This window comes from Rhipicephalus sanguineus, chromosome 8 (genome assembly GCF_013339695.2).
Source record: "Rhipicephalus sanguineus isolate Rsan-2018 chromosome 8, BIME_Rsan_1.4, whole genome shotgun sequence".
In the NCBI taxonomy this organism is placed as follows: Eukaryota; Metazoa; Arthropoda; class Arachnida; order Ixodida; family Ixodidae; genus Rhipicephalus; species Rhipicephalus sanguineus.
In genome coordinates this window covers 154,815,322-154,834,702 of record NC_051183.1, presented here as the reverse complement: position 1 = coordinate 154,834,702, position 19,381 = coordinate 154,815,322, and positions in this window count along the sequence as shown.

Here is a 19,381-nt window from a genome sequence, read left to right as displayed (position 1 = left end):
GCTATTCAGGCACGCTGACAGAACCTAGCGTAGCCTTATGTAGTATCGTATAGCAAGGAGGTGGGAAAGAGATGTGAGGGTGAGGAGGAGAGAGTAAAGCGTAGCATATAAAGAATGAGAAATAGAAAGAAAGAAATGCAGAAAGATAGAGAGAAAGAGAGAGAATCAAAGAAAAGGAAAGGAAGAAATAGAGAGAGAGACAAATGTAGGAAAGAAAGAGAAAGAAAACGAAAGAGAGAACGAAAGAAACAGAGACAAAAAAGACGGAAAAAAACAGAGAGAAGAGAGAAAATTACACCATCTCCCGCTAAAGGCAGCCATGTGCGGATGCGAAGCAGCGGGAAGATGGTTAGCTTGAGCGGGAGCTGGTGTAATTTTTTTTCTTGCGTTCTCGAGCCTGTGCCTTCCTCTGGCGTAGAATCAGCACTGTCTTCCAGTCTCCATCCAGCTCCCGCTGCGTGGAACTGCCGGCGTCCGAGGTATTCGACTCCCGCAAAGTCGCAAGATCATGTGCGTCTGCCTCTCTGCAGTCCATGCCATTGGTGTCGTCGTGGGATTCTTCAGTGAGGGAAGGAGAGCACGAGCGCCCCGCGTCTAGAGCCACAGAAGCAGAGGCGACCATCGGCCGCTCGTGCCACGTCAAGACGCCGGAGGCGTCGCTGCTGCCTACTCGTCGCAGGAGAGAATGAGGCGCGCGAGAGGGGGAGTGGGAGTTGAGAGGGGGAGCGGAGAGGGGGCAGTGGGAGTGGAAAGGTGTGTGGAGAGGGCTTGCGCATGCGCAGTAAGGGTCGTCCTGCCGCACACCACCACCAGATTGAACTCCGCCATAAGATGCTTCGCATCTAAAAAGAAATAGAGGGAGAAAGAAAGATAAAACTAAAAAGAAACAAAGAAGGCTGCTAAGCTCCATAGAGAAATATAGAGAAATAGAGAAATAGGTGGCCCAGCGAGCGGCGACGGGCCCGTGCTTCGCTGTGACAAGCTTTGTGCGACTTAGTGCAAACTTCCCGCATTTTTTTTCGTTTTACTTGCTTCTTCTCTTTCTCCTTTCCTTCATCCAACACGTTGCTAGACGACGCATGGTGACGTCATCGCTCGGCGAAGTTTTCCTGCGCACACCGAACGGCCTCCGGCTTCAAGGAGTACTGACACAAAATTTCGCGGCTGAGATAACCTGCTGGATCGATTACCGTGTATGTGCGTGTACCATCTGCAAAATATCGACAGCGAATAAAGCTTGGAAGGTACTTTATACGAATTTTGAAGTTCGCGAGCGCGATCCGGCATTATAGGCCGTACCTGGTGCATTGACACCCTCGGAGGTGACCCGAGGTGACCCCCCTACTTCCCCTACGTAACCGTTGCAGCCGGTACAAGTTATGATGACGTCGTAGCCGCCATTTCTGCTTTGACGCGCTTCCCGACGAATCGCTCCTCGCCAGCGCGTCAAACCTGAAGTGATTCGCCACGTCTAAAATTCCTTCCATCCCCGCCGCAAGAAAATCGTCGCCATCAGACGACGATGAGCCCGACGACGACAGACCGCGCGGAAATGCGTCACTGTTCTGTGTGCTCACGTGACCGAGCGTTTCACTCGCTAGGTGGTGATAGTTGCACCCGGCGGCTTGTCGTTTTTGGAGCTCAGTAAAACCGAAACTGAAGCTGTGTCGGTAATGAGGAGCTTGTAATTAATTATCTGTCACGCGCTGCGGCAAACAATGTGCCGTGTTATGACTAACAGGCCCCCAGCAACACATTGCAGCAAAAAAACGCGGGGCGAAAATTTTTGTGTCATGACCCCTTTAAAGGAGTACTGACACGATTTTGAGACATCAGGTCCGTTCGATTTACCTGCACTGCCTGAACTGGTTCATGTGGTGCCGCACTTGGCCATTCGTTTTGGCAGTGCAAGGTGGCGCCCTCTGAACTGAGGCGTTCGTTTTAAACAAGTGCAGGCACGGCCACCTGGATCGGGGCGCGCGGCGGTGTTGCTCCGGCCGTCCCATTCGGCGCGCGCCCCTTTGAAAAGTTGTAATTGAGGTAGTTCAGACGCGCGCCGCGACGCGGCGCTCTCCTCCTACCCCCTTGCGAATGATGCCGCGCTGACCGCGCCGTAGACAGCCGCAGATGTGTTTGGAAAAATGCACACTGGACATCGTGCACGTGGTGACTGGAATCAAGGTAAGCTATTATGTAATGTTAATCGGGCTTTACACAGTGAGTGTTGTTCTCTGTAGCATGTTACAATCGAGATAGAGCCAAGCAGCGTGCTTAAGAGACTTCGTGTGGCGCGGCGCGTTCATGTGCCATGACCACGGCCGCTACATAAGTGCCATGACACATATATTGTGCCGAGTACGTGATTTTCCGTGCTTCTCATTCTTTGTTTGGGCAATCGTTTCTCCCACGGCCGCCTGGACCGGCGCGCGCCATGCTTCTTTCTAAAGGAAATACATTTTGTCGTCGTCGGCACTGCATAGCTATCTTCTGCGGTCGAGCGCTGTCTTAAGAGCATCACGTTGCTGGAAAACAATTGCGGTAATGATTGCTGTATTCGTTTTCTCCTTGCCGATGATAGGCAACATTTTGATATGGCCACGTCTCTTTGCATTCTGAAGTTCCCACGATACGACAGTGATGTGAATGCGACGTTCTTATTTAAGCGCAGGCCGCATGTAGGCGAATTTGAACGCGAAAGCGATGAGTGACGCTTGTCGCCTGCGAATTAGCTAAGGGTCGGCCGCGCAATGGCCACTTTCTCTCGTTTTGGTATCGAATTGTCGTTTTAACGCGACAGCATGAAAGAGCCCGTTTCCCAAGCAACATTTTATACTTGGCAAAATGTCGGCCTGACGTCGCAGGCCAACTGCACTGTCGTTGGCTCAACCTTGGCAACCAATGTAGGGCCGGTCTTGGGGATTGACATTGGCCTCATGTGGGCCTGCGTCGGCACCCGATGTAGGCCCGTCCACCGTGGCCGACGATGCCGAGTGCATGCCGCTCGCGGGTTGACCAAGGCCCGACGTTACATAAGCGTCGATTTACCGACGGCCGTAGGTCGGTTGCGGACGTTTCTCGCTAGTATTGCTCTGCTTTTTTTTCTTATTTTTTGTGCGTGTTCTAACAAAACGCATCAATTGTTTTTCTGGTGTGTTGGTGCGTGTCGTATTTAATGTGAACGGGCAGTTTATAGAGGCGTTTAACTCTATCTGAATTAATTACGGGCAGAGTGCACATGTAAGACGGAAATAAACGCCTCTAACGGTCTGCACTAATTAACGTGTTAATACGTAACACACAATAAAAGAAAGACGTGAATATAAGTTTTCTCTCTTTAGATGTTTCACATTGTCATACCACATTGACTTCAGGCAAGTAATTTGTTTTTTAGTCTGCGTTCCACGAGGTTACGCCTGTTAGCTGTAGCTGCGACTTTTTCACAATAAAAAAAGACGTGAATATACGTTTTCTCTCTTTAGATGTTTCACATTGTCATACCACATTGACTTCAGGCAAGTAATTTGTTTTTAGTCTGCGTACCACGAGGTTACGCCTGTTAGCTGTAGCTGCGAGTTTTTCACTCGCTTGCCTCATTTACCGTCTTTTTCAGAAACGTGCCGTACTGCTGCGTGCCTTACTGTAAGTCAACACCAAGAACGATTACGTTGCCTCGACGCCAAAGTGGCATTCCTACCAGCAGGTAAAGCTCGCGCACTCAAGGCCGCAGCATCCCAAGGGAAACCCGCCAACCTCCTTTAAGCAGCGGAACCAACCTTCGGATCGTTTCCCCTATTCTGGAAGCACTCAGAAAAAAAGGAGTTTTTAATAAATCTCGTGCTTTCCTTTGCATGTATACTTTTTACTGATATGCTGCACTTAAGAACACCAAAACAATTTTCTTGAAATGTGACTCGCGGGTGTTTTCGCTTCGGCCACCATCATCACGACAAGGACTGGCGCACACACACAAAAAAATAAAGAATATAGCGATAGCCGCCATTCATCCTTTTATGTGCTTTTTGTGAGGGTGGGGGAAGTGCTATGCTAACTCACGGTTACTCTACAGCGATATCTTCAAGGCGCCGCAAACCTTCCCGCATAGAGCGCAAAGGAATGGAGGGGTAGTAGGCGCGCGCCGCGGTGCGGCGAAAGCCCCTTTCTGCAATTACGCCTCCTCCGTCCGAATGGGACGGCCGGAGCAACACCGCCGCGCGCCCCGATCCAGGTGGCCGTGGTGCAGGCATCGTGCACGGCCAGTTCAGACAAATCCTTGCACTGTGTTGGGAGCCAGTGCAGCTCGTGTACAAGCAGCCGCGCTTTTGCAGCCATGGCGGCAGCAGACGAATTGTGTATCCGTGAGCGGCGTGCTGATCCTTAATGAAGACGGAGACCGCGTTCGCCAAGGAAATGGCTATGCCTACAGGACTGCAGGTATGTTTAGGCATAACTCCATGTTGCATGCAATACGTGTGTGCACGAAGTGTTTGTTTTGGAACTTTGAGCTTAACTGTGCTGAATGTGTATTGAGCCGTGATTTAACTCGTGGCAGTTTAATATTTGTCGAGGCTGTTTGGCAGGCGACAGTCTCTTGTATAACTATATACTTCGTTACGCGCATCAGCGGGACACGTGTTAGCGCTTAAAGGTTACATTTTCTGCCCTTAGCATCGTTGCCCCTACACCTGTGGGATATGCTGCGCTTAACCAAAACAAAAAATAACTTTGTATACCCGCTATTTGAGTGGTCCAGCACACACTGCATTACGATGTTGCAATGAGCAATTTTCTACTCCTTACGCAGACGGGGCAGTTATGGCTGTCATGTTTCAAAATCAACAGCGGCAGAGCGGCACCCCGTCGCCGGCAGCAGCCTGCAGTGTATCTGCTCCAGATACTGCGCCGGCAGCAGCGTGCAGTGTGGCACAGCAGGCTGCCTCAGATTCCCCGCAGGACGTGCGGGATGTAGCAGCCGAAGAGCCATGCGAACTGTGGTCGGAGAGGAAGACACGGTTCCTAATCGCACGCTACAAGGGAAAAAAAAGCGCTTCTTGCTAAGAAAGGTGGCTTCCGGCAAGCTTTATTTCTTGTAAGCAAACATTGGTGTTTGCGTTTAGCTCATGTCATAAACATTCGACGAAAACAATTTTGTATGTACCTTGAATTCTCTTGCGTTGTAACCTAGTCAGTTTGAGCGCGACAATTGCAACGACATCGTCGAACTCTTCATCTTCACTGTCGGAGTCCATCAATTCTATAAAACTTTGATCGATGGCTGCAGATGGTGCAACGGAATCCATGGATTTTTTGGACGAAATTAGCCAGCTTGCGCACACATGCTTTCAAACACACGCAAGCACACAAACAACAACCGCGAAACACGGCCACACGGCGCCGCAGGCACGGTACACTAGCAGAAGGCCTGCACTGCCTGCACATCGGCATTCGCTTTAATGTGGCGCTAGTGTCGCGTTACGCCTGCACTCTCTGAACAAGCGCTGCATGAGTTCAGCTCTGGCTGCACTTTTTTCTGAACTGCCTGGAACTGGTTCACGCAGTGCAAGGCAAATCGAACGGACCTATCGCAAAAGGGACATTTTTCGTTTCCTTGGTGTGCAGTGTCAACGCTCGCCATACACCGGAGTCGGAGAACACGTATAAAATATTTCAATTTGACTTTGAAGTTTTCGTCGCTTAGCATCTGCAAGCCAGCCCCACGGCAATGGACGTTATGCTGACCAGTCAAGACAGTTCCCTCTAGTTTGCGAGCTCTGCGTGCTGCATGCAGCCTAAATAGCAGAAATCACTGCCAGGGCCACTGGACGATAATTCACTCATCGTTGTTTATGCGCACCACGGGCAGATGACGGATTTGCCGCTAGTACCTCACGAGTTTCTGTATCCCCGTGACATCAAACTGCTATGAAACGTCACTGAGAAGCCACCCCCTCGATATCAAAACCGAAAGTGTCTTTTTAACGTTTTTAACGTAGCGGTAATTAAAATATATTCGATGCATTCCCAAGCAACACAACACTCGTTTTAGGTTTCTCGACACCAGTATTTTTATTTAGAGCAACAATCCGAAAATTTTTAAAATTCTTGTCAGTACTCCTTTAAACAGCTTCGCTGTCAAAAGCAAGAACTGAGAAACGAAGCAAAAATCTAAAAGCACTGCAAAAAGAAAAAAAAAAGCAGATACCACGCGTTGTGGGAATCGGTTTCATGCGAAGCAGCCAGCGATTACTTCTATGCTGTATGTTATGGCTTTGAGCCAAGCGTTACGAGGCGGATTGACGTGTGTTTTTTTTTTTAAGTACATATATAGCTGTGTTTCCCGAACAAAGGAGCGGGCGTGAAAGGGGAAGTTGACTGACTGGCCACGACGGGAGGTGAGGGCGCTGCATATCGGCGAGGAAATCAAGTATTGATTAACACAAGCAATCAAGTGTTGATTAAATTGTCTCATGACTGAAGGAATTTACCACAAACTGAGAAAAATGAGAATAGACGAGGAAGGGATTAAAAGCTTGGGTAGTGATCATAAACGAATAACATTGCAAATGGGGTACAAAACTGAAAATAAGAGCATGGAATCAAAGTCTGACAGCTCGTATATAAATGACAAACAAATAATAAATATAGCCGCAAGAGTCGAGGAAGAAGTAGGCAAAATACCAGCCAAGGACTGGGAGTGTAGTGAGCTGCTACATCTAATATGACGAATGAGATAGGGAAAGAGAAGAATACTTCTTGGAAAGGAAAGAGGAAGCCAAAAAGTTGGTGGAACAAGGAAATCCGGGAAGCGATCTAGAAACGACGCGAAGCATCACGGGAGCATAGAAGGGCAAAAAAAGAGAAGCGGCCGCAGGACGAAGTCGACAAAATATGGGAAATATATTTAGAGAAAAAATCCGTTGTACAGAAATTGGTTGAGGCAAAAATTCAAGGTGAAAGTGAACGCTGGGTGACAGAGATTCACGAAAAAAAGGAGGCCGCGCCTAGGATATTTTGGAGCCACATAAAGGCGCTAGGTAGGAAGTCTGTCACAATGCAACAAAATATTGTAGATGAAGGAGGAAATCAATTGGAAGGGTACGAAGCGCTAGGTTACATCCGAAAGGTAACAGCCGATTCGTTTAAAAAGAGCGTCCAGGGGATTTCCCCTGTGAGTAAAAGTGTGGCGGAGAGAGCAACCGAGGAAGAGCTAGTACTTGAGAATTTCAACTGGAAAAAGGCCAAAGGAAAAATTCCAAAGCGCAGTGCCCCGGGTTTAGATGGGATTCCCGTCAGCCTCATTAACGAACTACGACATAACACTAAAGAAGCATTGTTGACAGCCGTAGAAAAATGCTTAAAGGACAGGCAAATACGGGACAGTTGGCGAAAAAGTAGAATAAACTTAATCTATAAAGGAAAGAGATAAAAGGATAAGATTCGCTCGTACAGACCACTAACCATTACATCGGTACTATACAGGTTGGCGATGCAAGCAGTAAAAATGAAAATAGAAACGCGGGCAGTCCATAACGATATTTTGGGAGAACTCCAGAATGGATTTCGAGTCGACAGACGCTTAGACGATAACCTGTTTGTTCTCACTCAGTGTATAGAAATATCTAAAATAGAAAATAGGCCCTTGTACGTGGCTTTTCTAGACATCACTGGGGCATATGACAACGTTAATCAGGAAATTTTGTGGGATATATTGAAATGAACGGGCATAGGGGACAGCTTTTGACAGCTTTTGAGGGAGATGTACAGCTTTTGAGGGAGATGTACCGAGAAAATAAAGTTTGCATAGAATGGGAAGGAATGAGTAGCAAAGACAACGTTGAGATTAGCAAGGGGCTGAGACGGGGATGTCTTTGTCCACGCTGTTATTCATGCTGTACATGGTGAATATGGAAAAAGCGCTAGAAGGTAGCAACGTTGGTTTTAATCTGTCACACAAACAGGGCGGCGTGATGATTGAGGAGAAGCTTCCAGGTTTATTTTATGCTGACGATATTGTCTTATTTGCTGACAGTCGAGAGGATATACAGCAGCTGGCGGATATATGCGGAAGGGAAGGGGAAGCTCTAGGACTAGGATTTAGTGTAACAAAATGTGGATTGATGGTATTCAATGATCCTTGTGATCAGGCGGTGTCAATACAGGGCCAAGAAATACCGAGGATGAGCGAATACAAGTACCTCGGAGTATGGATAAATGAGGGTGACAGGTACATGGAGGTACAGGAAAAAGCCTCGGCAGCAAAAGGAAAGAGGAATGCTGCAATAATGAAACACAGAGCGCTGTGGGGATACAATAGGTACGAGGTGCTTTGAAGTCTGTGGAAAGGTGTAATGGTTCTGGGGCTTACTTTTGGGAACTCAGGTGCTTTGAAGTCTGTGGAAAGGTGTAATGGTTCTGGGGCTTACTTTTGGGAACTCAGTGGTGTGCATGAGGGCAGAGGTGCAATCGGGAACGGATATAAATCAAAGGACTGTGGGACGCCTCGCGTTGGGTGCTCACGGGAAGACGACAAATGAGGCTGTAAAGGGCGATATGGGATGGGCAGGTTTTGAGCCGAGGGAAGCTCAGAGCAAATTAAGGTTCGAGAAAGGCTAAGGAATATGAAGGAGAGTAGAGGGGCAGAGAAGGTGTTCCGTTATTTGTATAGGAAGAGCGTGGACACACAGTGGACAAAAATAAGTGGCAGGCTCACTAGTAAATATACGGCTGGTGGTGTAAGCAATACGTCAACAAAGAGCGTTAAGCGAAAAGTCAGAGAGGCGGAGAGGATTTACTGGACGGCAGCTATGGAGAAAAAACCAGCTTTGAGTAACTACCGAAAGGGCAGAAATGAAATAAGGAGGGAGGCATTTTACGATAATTCAAGGGGAAGCGCTTTACTGTTTGAAGCGAGATCGGGTTGCCTTAGAACGCGTAGTTATAAAGCGAGATTCAGTAAAGAAGAAGAACAATGCACATGCTGTGGGGAAGATAAGGAAACGGCGGAGCATGTTCTGATTGAATGTGGAGATATCCACCCAGGTGTACGTTTGGGAACGAGCCTACATGAAGCCTTGGGTTTTAGGGACAACAATAGAAAGCTGAACACACCCGCGATTGAAATGAGTAAGAGACGGTTAGAGTATTGGTGGCAGAAAATTAGAGAGAAAGGACGAAAATAAATATTGGGAAAAAATAAGGACAGTCTGCCGTAAAGGGCAGAGAAATGGGCTGAGAATTCGCGTTTTTTTTTGTCCTGTAGTAAGATAGGTTTTATCGAAGTAGAGGCATTAAGCCAAAATAAAAATAAAAGGAAAGAGATTTTTCTGTCGAGCCAGGGGGCACACTTGTCACCGCCCCGTTTTAAAAAGGGACGCTCATAGCATCCATCCATCCATCCATCCATCGAAATCGCCCTTGCACCTGCTTGCACCGCCACACGCGAACGTGTAATTCCACTAATGCTCCCTATTTTGTGACAGTCGTGTCCTGCCCTCGTGCGGTCAGCATGCGATGCCATTTCGTTTTTCTGGACGGTTGTTAGGTTTAAAATTATTATCTCTTTATCAAGAAGCTGCTGAGGCAACTCTTGGCTAACTGGACTGGAGTTCTTCACAACTCGCTAGAAAACATACTTAGGCTTTCTCGGAAACCACTTTCCCGCAAAGTCCTCCACTTGTGAAATCTTGCAACTACGTACATTTTTTTATTTATTCATTTTACCCCTCAAGGCCAAAGGCATTACAGAGGGGGGTGGGAACAAAAATACATACATACATACATACATACATACATACATACATACATACATACATACATACATACATACATACATACATACATACATGCATGCATGCATACATACATACATACATACATACATACATACATACATACATACATACATGCATGCATGCATACATACATGCATGCATACATACATACATACATAAAGCAAAACAAATACAGCGAGTAATGATAACGATAACGTAAAACAGGCTCTTATTTAAACGGAGCGAAACGGAGAGAGTTGAGTGAGAAATCATGCGTATGAGAGACTATTTGCGAAGAATTATTACTGATAAATGTCCGATTCATAGTATCCCGAGATGTATGTCGCGGAAATCAATATGTCACGACGCGCAAGTAAATTCCCTCAGTACCTTTATAATTAAAGTATACATTAAACCTCGACTATTTCGTTGACACTGAAGTCGGAGTCACTACGCTTTAATCATACAATGTTGAGTTGCAGCGAGAGCAAGACGAGGATCATGTATTTCCTCGTGCATGTGTCAAGAATCATCTACCTCTAAAAGAATTAATTGTTGGGCTCGTTGGTCGTGCATAATTGGATTAGAAATGTTACCTCAAGCATGTTAGGCACCGCCTGACTTGATTCACAGCGCCCGTTAATGGCGCACTTCTAATACACATGTACGCATAAAATATTATGCTTTAAAAGTGTATATGTCACAAAGGAAAAAAAAGACGAAGCGTTATTCACAAATGTGTACATGCAAGGAAGGGTTCCACATACGTGTTTTTTTCCTATAAGAGCCAAATTCGGAAACTAAAACGGGGCTAAATTTCGTGGCAGTGTAAAGCGCGCCAAGTATATTTTACTTTAAAAAAAACAATCGTAATCAAACTGGGGCAATTCCTCATTGTAACGTGAACTGAAAAAATTTAGTTTCGAATAAAAAAGTGAGCCGAACCCTGCACCTGTTTGAATCAAACTGAGTCAGATCCATTAAACCAATGCTGCATCAACAATCGCGACCAAAACAACCGACATGCCCGCATACAATCTGTTCCACAATGAGTTTTTCTTCGGCGAGTTGGTACTTGCTGAAGGACGTGATGTTGTAAGACAAAACTCTACTGTGAAGCGTAAGAGGCCGAGTTCTTTTCCTATACTTCCGGCCTTTTAGAGTTTGTTTTCGAGTTTTGCGCTGCAGTATCATGTCCTTCTTTCGCTCCAAGACGGTATATGTTTGAAATAGAAGGCAAATTAAATAAGGATATTGGGCACCGATCTATTCCTTGAATGAGAAGTGATCCGAAACGGCAGGGTTTAAAACGAGCTAAGAAGAAGAGCTGAAACATTTTTTGAAGGCCTTCAAGAAAACATTGCCGATAGTTCAGAGTGGTGTGCCTTTTGCCTGGAAGGAGCACTCGTTCTGCAGGTCTGGTCATCCCCATTACTCCCATGCAACAAAGGACGGCATCGACGGAAGCACAATGATAGTGTTAATTCTGTCGCAAAATATTGCTGTATCGTTCATTCGCTGCGATTTAGACTTCTTTTACGAGCCATTTCAAGCCCAAATGAATTGTTCCGATCTATAAGAGCCAAGTCCAAATTTTACTTCTGAATACCGACGATAGTGGGCTAAATCGATTTTAGCTGCAATATAGATTTGGGGTATCTTGGTGACTTAGCACACTGAGAAGAACAGACTGTTGGGCGAGTTGGTAATGCATTCTGTAAAAACTGCGCGAAAAACGTGGACAAAGGGAGAAACGGACGACACAAGCGCATTCACAAATGTGAATGTGAATGTGAATTCACTTGTGAATGCGCTTGTGTCATCCGTTTCTCCCTTTGTCCACGTTTTTCGCGCGGTTTTTACAGAAGTTAGCACACTGGCAAAAAACTGTTGGAGCAGGCCCGACCATATTGTCAGTAGCAAAAAACTGCGCTTTTCTCTGTTTCAATTAAGGTCGACTGGGCTCTTATAGAAAAAGAAACTCCACATATGTATGTGCATGCGTGACAAAACGATATGTATCGTTTTGTCACGCATGCACATACAGGAATAAAGTAATGTATGTCGATCAGAGGCGGTTGCGCGTAAATTCAAATTAGGGGTCCAGCAAAGCGAGCCGGATTATCAGTGAGCCGCCTATCGCATTGCTGTGCCCCGAGTTTGAATTTAAGCGCAACCGCCTCTGATATACACGTGTTACTTATTCCTGTATGCGCATGCGAGACAAAAGAATATATATATACGGAACCCTATACACGGATATATATATACGGAATAAGCATTTGTGAGTCGCGCTTGTCTTCTTTCTTGTGTTCGTAATTAATTTTTTTTTTTTTTGCGCTAGCATGTCTCAGCCAGTGATTTACCTCTATTCACGCTAAAGTGACTACAACCTGCTCGTGAGAGCGTCTTAAATGAAGCATGACAGAACACTGAACCACATGAAACACATGAAACAGCCCGCGCAGAAAGCCACGGCTGAAGGGAGCTTTAGGTGAAACCCCCGCTTCGCTAAGGTCCCTGTATCCCAAAGGTCCCCTTTGGGCGGGCCGCGAATGCGAAAAGGTCACATGTCGCCAACCGGCCTATCACAGGGCGCGGCGGCTGGATCAAGACCTTTCGTTACTTTTGAAAGATAGAGGGCCTTTACGCGAGATGGATGGATGGATGCTATGAGCGTCCCCTTTGTAACGGGGCGGTGACATGTCTGCCACCAGGCTCGAAAAAAAAAAACAAAAAAAAGCTTCCTTGTTTCATGTTGGCCAAATACCTTATCTACATTGATTAAATCTATGTTATTATACCAAAAAAATACAAATTCACGGTCTATCTCTCTGCCTCTTAAGGCAGAATGACCTTATTATTCCCCCATTATTTATTTTTGTTCTTTATCTCTACTTTTCTGCCACCAATACTCTAACCGTCTCTTACTTATTTCTATCGCGGACATGTTCAGCTTTCCATTGTTGTCCCTAAAACCCAAGGCTTCATGTAGACTCGTGCCCACACGTATACCTGGGTGAATGTCGCCACATTCCATCAGTACATGTTCCATCGTTTCCTTAGTTCCCCCGCAGCATGTACATTGTTCTTCTTCGTTACTGAATCTCGCTTTATAACTACACGTTCTGAGGCAGCCCGACCTTGCTTCAAACAGTAAAGCGCTTCCCCTTGAATTATCATAAAACCTTTCCCTCTTTATTTCCTTTTTTCCCTTTCGGTAGTTACTCAGAGCCGGCTTCTTTTCCGTCGCTGCCATCCAATAAGTCTTCTCCGCCTCTCTGACCTTCCGCTTAATGCTCCTTGTTGCCATATCACCCGCACTGCTAGCCGTATATTTACTGGTGAGCCTCCTAGTTCTTTTTCTCCACTGCGTGTCAACACTTTTTCGATACAAATACCTGAAAACCTTCTCTGCCCATCTATTCTTCTTCATTTTCCTCAGCCTCTCTTCGAATCTCATTTTGCTCTGAGCTTCCCTCACTTCAAAGCCTGTCCATCCCATATCACCCTTACAGCCTCGTTTGTCGTCTTCCCGTGAGCGCCCAACGCGAGGCGGCCCACCGTCCTTTGATTTACATCCATTCCTGATTGTACCTCTGACTTCATGCACACCACTGAGTTCCCAAATGTAAGCCCCGGGACCATCACACCCTTCCACAGCCCTCCAAGCACCTCGTACCTATTGTACCCCCATAAAGCTCCGTGCTTTATAATTGCAGCATTCCTCTTTCCCTTTGCTACCGATGCTTTCTCTTGTACCTCCATATATCTATCCCCCTCATTTACCCATACTCCGAGGTACTTGTACTCGCTTACCCTCGGTATTTTTTGGCCCTGTATAAAGACCGCATGGTCTTCGTGATCATTGAATACCATCAATGCACATTTTGTTGCACTAAATTCTAGTCCTAGAGCCTCACATTCCCTTCCGCATATATCTGCCAGTCGCTGCATATCATCTTCACTGTCCGCAAATAAGACAATATCATCAGCATAAAATAGACCTGGAAGCTTCTGCTCAACCATCGTGCCGACCTGTTTGTGTGACAAATTAAATCCAATGTTGCTACCTTCTAGCGCTTTTTCCATCCTCACCATGTACAGCATGAATAACAGCGGGGACAAAGGACATCCCTGTCTCAGCCCCTTGCTAATTTCAACGCTGTCCTTGCTACTTATTCCTTCCCATTCTATACAAACTGTATTTTCTCGGTATATTTCCCTCAAAAGCTGTATACAGTCGTCACCTATGCCCACTTCTTCCAGTATATCTCACAAAATTTCCTGATTAACGTTGTCATACGCCCCGGTAATATCTAGATAAGCTACGTATAAGGGCCTGTTTTCTATTTTCGATATTTCTATACACTGAGTAAGAACAAACAGATTATCGTCTAACCACCTGTCCATTCGAAATCCATTCTGAAGTTCTCCCAAAATATCATTTTGTTCCACCCACGCTTCTATTTTTAATTTTACTGCCTGCATCGGCAACCTGTATAGCACCGATGTAATGGTTAGCGGTCTATACGATAGAATGTTATCCTTTTCTCCCCTGCCTTTATATATTAAGTTCATTCTACTTTTTCGCCAACTGTCTGGTATTTCCCTCTCCTGTAAGCACTTTTCTACGGCTTTCAGCAGTGCTTCTTTAGTTTTATATCTGAGTTCGTTAATGAGGCTGACGGCAACCCCATCTAAGCCCGGTGTAGTGCGCTTAGGAATTTTTCCTTCGCCTTTCTTCCAATTGAAATTCTCTAGTACTACATCTTCGTCGGTTGCACTTCTTTGCGTACTTTTACTCACCGGGGGAATCCCCTGGGCGACCTTTTTTAAACGAATCGGCTGTTATCTTTCGGATGTAACCTAGCGCTTCATACCCTTCCAATTGATTTCCTCCTTCATCTACCATATGTTGTTGCATTGTGACAGACTTCCTACCCAGCGCTTTTAGGTGGCTCCAAAATATCCTAGGCGCGGCCTTCTTCTTTTCGCGAATCTCTGTCATCCAGCGTTCACTTTCACCTTTAATTTTTGCCTCGACTAATTTCTGCACAATGGATCTTTGCTCTAAATATATTTCCCATATTTGGTTGACTTCGTCCTGTGGCCGCTTCTCCTTTTTTGCTTGTCTGTGCTCCCGTGATGCCTCACGTCGCTTCTCGATCGCCTCCCGGATTTCTTTGTTCCACCAACTTTTTGGCTTTCTCTTTCCTTTCCAACAAATCGTTTTCTTCTCTTTTTCCATTTCTTTTGTGATTATATGTAGCAGCTCACTATACTTCCAGTCTTTACCTGGTAGTTCGTCTACTTTTTCCTCGACTCTTGCGGCTATATTTGTTATTTGTTTGTCATTTAGATACAAGCTGCCAAACTTTGATTCTATGTTCTTATTATCAGTTTTATATCCCATTTGTAATATTATGCGTTTATGATCACTACCCAAGCTGTTAATGCCTTCCTCGTCTATTCTCATCTCTCTAAGTTTGTCATATATTCCTTCTGTCATGAGACAATAATCAATGCTCGATTGCCGGTTTCCGACTTCCCACGTGATATGCCCCTCACACTTAGGCCCCACGTTAACTATCTCAAGACTATGTTGCTCGCAGAGATCTAGCAATAACTTGCCATTGGTGTCTGAATATCCGTCAAGGTCATGAATGTGAGCGTTCATGTCCCCTAGAAGGATTATCTCGGCATCATGACCAAATTCTTTAATATCGGTGCTTATGCATTTCACTATCTCCAGATTCTTTTCTCTGCAGTTATTCCCCGTCCACAAGTAAGCTACACCTAGCCACGTTTTCTTTCCACCTACTGTGCCCGAAACCCACATGTGCTCTGAACACGTTTGTTTCACTCTATCCAATTTTGTTCTGCTATGGATTAGCATTCCAACACCCCCACCTCTCCTTTCTGATGTGATCCTGTTACATCCTTCCCAAATATAATTGTCAATATGTGGTGGCTCTTCCAAGTCTCTAAGGTGTGTTTCTGTAACCGCATAAACACCTATCTGTTCCTTGCTTAACTGCTCCTCAATCTCTAACCATTTTGCCTTTTTTCTGCCACCCTGCATGTTTATGTAACTAATTGCAACACGCGCCTTCTCCCTTCTTTTACCTTTTCTCTGGTTTTTCGCTATACTGCCTGTCGAAGAGTCCCCCTGGTTGTTTTCCTCATTACAAGCTACCCTGGGCACCGAAGGGCCCGCGTGCCCCCCAAAAAAGCTACTGTGCGTCCTGCCAGTCGCCAGCCCACCTCATGACCAAGCCTCCTATCGAAGTGTGTTCCGTCTCTTCGAAAACCACCCCACCTGTGCACCTCTCTGTTTATTTCCACTACCTCGATGCCTTTCTCTCGACTAATTTGCCATATCTCTTTGTTTGCGACGACAACCGCTCTTTGCAAGCTGATATTTCTCACTGGTACTTCCGGTATTGTGCATACCACTATCTGCACCTGAGAGGAAATGGCGCGCATGTCATCGACCCCTTGTCATCGAACCGCGCGCATGTCATCGAACCGCTTCGCCGAGAGCGAGCGCCACAGCCGACTCGGTGGGTTGAAAGGGAACTACCGCTCTCACAGGCGGAGAATAGCATTCGGTGGGTCCAAAAACCTCCTTGGGTGGGTCGCACCAAAGGGGGGAGATCGAGCGACCGTCACTGTAGAAACGAAGTGCATTTTGCGGTGCGATGGTGTGAATATCACACGTAACTTTCGTGAGCGTATTCCGCCGGGGTCGAGCAACGATTGAATACAGCTTGCTGAATCATAGGAATACAAATGTAAATAATATCTGGGGTTTAACGTCTCGAAACCACGATATGATTATGAGGGACGCCGTAGTGGAGGGCTCCGTAAATTTCGAACACCTGGGGTTCTTTAACGTGCACCTAAATTTAAGCACATGGGCCTCAAACATTTTCGCCTCCATCGAAAATGCAGCCGCCGCGGCCGGGATTCGATCCCGCGACCTCCGGGTCAGCAGTCGAGCGCCATAACCACTAGACCACCGTGGCGGGGCTATGGTTTCGATTTTCCTGTTAAAATTCAATACTTCGCGACCGTTCTTCTGCGCATTCACCGTTCACATACCCAGGAATTCGGGACATCGCTTTTAGTTCACCTTTTTTCACACCACGTGGCGTACGGACCTTCACGTTCAAAATTCGCGCGATGACGCTTGCCGTAGTCGCGCGAATCGAGAAAACCACAATACATAAAAAAACATGGCTGATCCCTCCGTCATAGGAATCGGTATAACACGAAAGTGAAACGTGTCTTCACAGAAGTAGTGCTTATGATATATGAGAGCTTGTACAATGTCTATTCGTGTTTGGCAGCTATAGCACCGTTTGACGTGGATGCACCCATGTTGACAGCATGTCTCTATCGCGACGACTAACGCCCATGATCATGATAAAACCGTTGAGGTAGCTGACGGTGTGAACATATATTTGGACACAGCGAATCGTGAATCGCGCGTAAGGATGATATCAACAAGCTCATAATCAACACTGGTACCCGGTATGCACTTCTTCAAAGCGTCGTCAATTAAGGAGAGAAACGGCACGGTGTGCGCTTTCTAGTAATGGGTAGCCGACGCCTGTGCTCATGCATACATAACACACACTGCACTTCAGCAACGCGGGAGGTAGAGGTTCGTAGCCTGAGGCGCAAACGCGTGCGTCCCGCTGTCCTCTGTCTCGCGGGCGCTGCTCTCGCTCCACCAAGGCACGACATTCGCCCGTCGAAATCGCGTCCTTTCTGCAACGCATATTGCACCAGTTTTGTTAGTCGGTGCTCTCGCATTTGAAGCAGTCGGCGGCAGAGAAATCCCGTTCGTGCACGTGGAAGCTGCACTACTCCGATGAGCCGACGCACGCTAACACGAATCCAAAGGCAAAGAACGTAACTGCGTCAAGGGTGCCTCGGCGACGCCAGCGCGGCCAGTCTACCTCTCTGGTATCGAGACGCTTTAACCATGACCTCCGATATCACGTGCAATCTCGGAGTAAGCGCTAGTAAGTGTCGATCGTGAAGCATTACTTCTTTCCACCTCTCACAGACGGCGGCACCGCCCCGCTCCGCCCACCGCGAAAGAGAATGTGTGAAAGATATAAGGCGCGTTCGCGCCGTGGCTAGCATCTTTCGAGTTGGCTTAGTCGGTAGAGCGTCGGGCGCTTGCCGTCGCGGCCGCAACGTCGTGGGTTCGATTCCCAGCGGGGTATCTTTTTCTTGGTTTTTTTCTTTCTCACCCGTTGGCGTCCATTTTATCAACGTCATATCCGTGACGGATGTACTTGGTGGACCCCGGCATAAAACACTTTCGTGTTAAAAAAGCACGACGACGATATCCGCTACAAGCAGCGAGCGCGAACCTAAATCGACGACTGATAACCGCAGCGCATGCAACGAGCGGTCGGTTGGGCTGCTCGACCATGAATCAGCAGTTCTGTTGCAATGAAAGGAGGCTTACATGTCGCTTGGCTGCGCTTGATAACGACGAACTCTCGAAAGAGCGTACTGCCCTTCTTCTCATCCCCTGCCTCTTCAATATATTTCGTCCGATTAAATTGTTGTTGGCTCCCATGCGTTTCTTAAAAGTTCTAAAGCAAGAACGTCCTTTAGCACTGCTGTTTTTGTAGTGTGAAAAAAACCTAACTTCCAGAAAATTATACAAGCTTGTGAGGCGGTGACGACGATCGCGGGTTTCAAAATGTGTAGACAGACGCTTGCCGTCCCTAATTTCAGTTGGTCTCAATTTATGAATTCAATATTTTGCGCTTTTACAAGACGTCTTGCCGTGTTATATTCGCTGCCCACAGACATTTTTCTTTAAAGCTCAGTTACCAGCAGAGGTAAAGCAACAATATCTTTGCAAGCACAATATTGTTCAATGATCTTCTTAAAAAGAATCATTTTAATAAAGTCACCTTAGTTTCAACAGCGCCCCTAACAAGCTCTCACGGCTATGCGCCCGTGTGTCTGAGAAAAACAATAAGGCCGCCTGTGACATACAGCATGTAAAACCGTATTGCCCATGCGTAGTTGGGGTGGTTTACGAAATACCCCTCAGCTGTGGTAGGACATACATCGGCCACACTGGTCGATGTTTAAATATCCGATTAATGGAACATGAAGCCTCCCTTAACAATGTATCTGGTTTAGACTTGCCTTCGTACTGCAAGTCCTGCGCATGCGCGCCCCGGTTTTTCGAAACCAGGGTGCTTGGGAAAATTCGAAACCAGGTTGCCAGAGAATTGTTGGAGGCTTTTTGCATAAATAAGAAGGGTGCCCGATGTGTTAGTGTGCCTTCCTTGAATTTATATCGCAACGAATTGCACTTTTTAGACAAGTCTTCATAACTCAAAGCAGGTTGTCATTCTGTTACCGTGATTGTCAATGTGACTCGCCCATGCGCGTGAAGCTACCTAGAATGCAATGTTCTTTCCAATAAAACAGTTTTTAGTTTGGCACCAGTCCTGTCATTTCTTGTCCTCGTTCCTTTGTGCCTCCAAATTTTTGTCAGACCATGCACCAACTAGCCCAAGAACGCGTTTTAGTCGATAACTAAGGACGCCGGAAATCACCGACTTCAT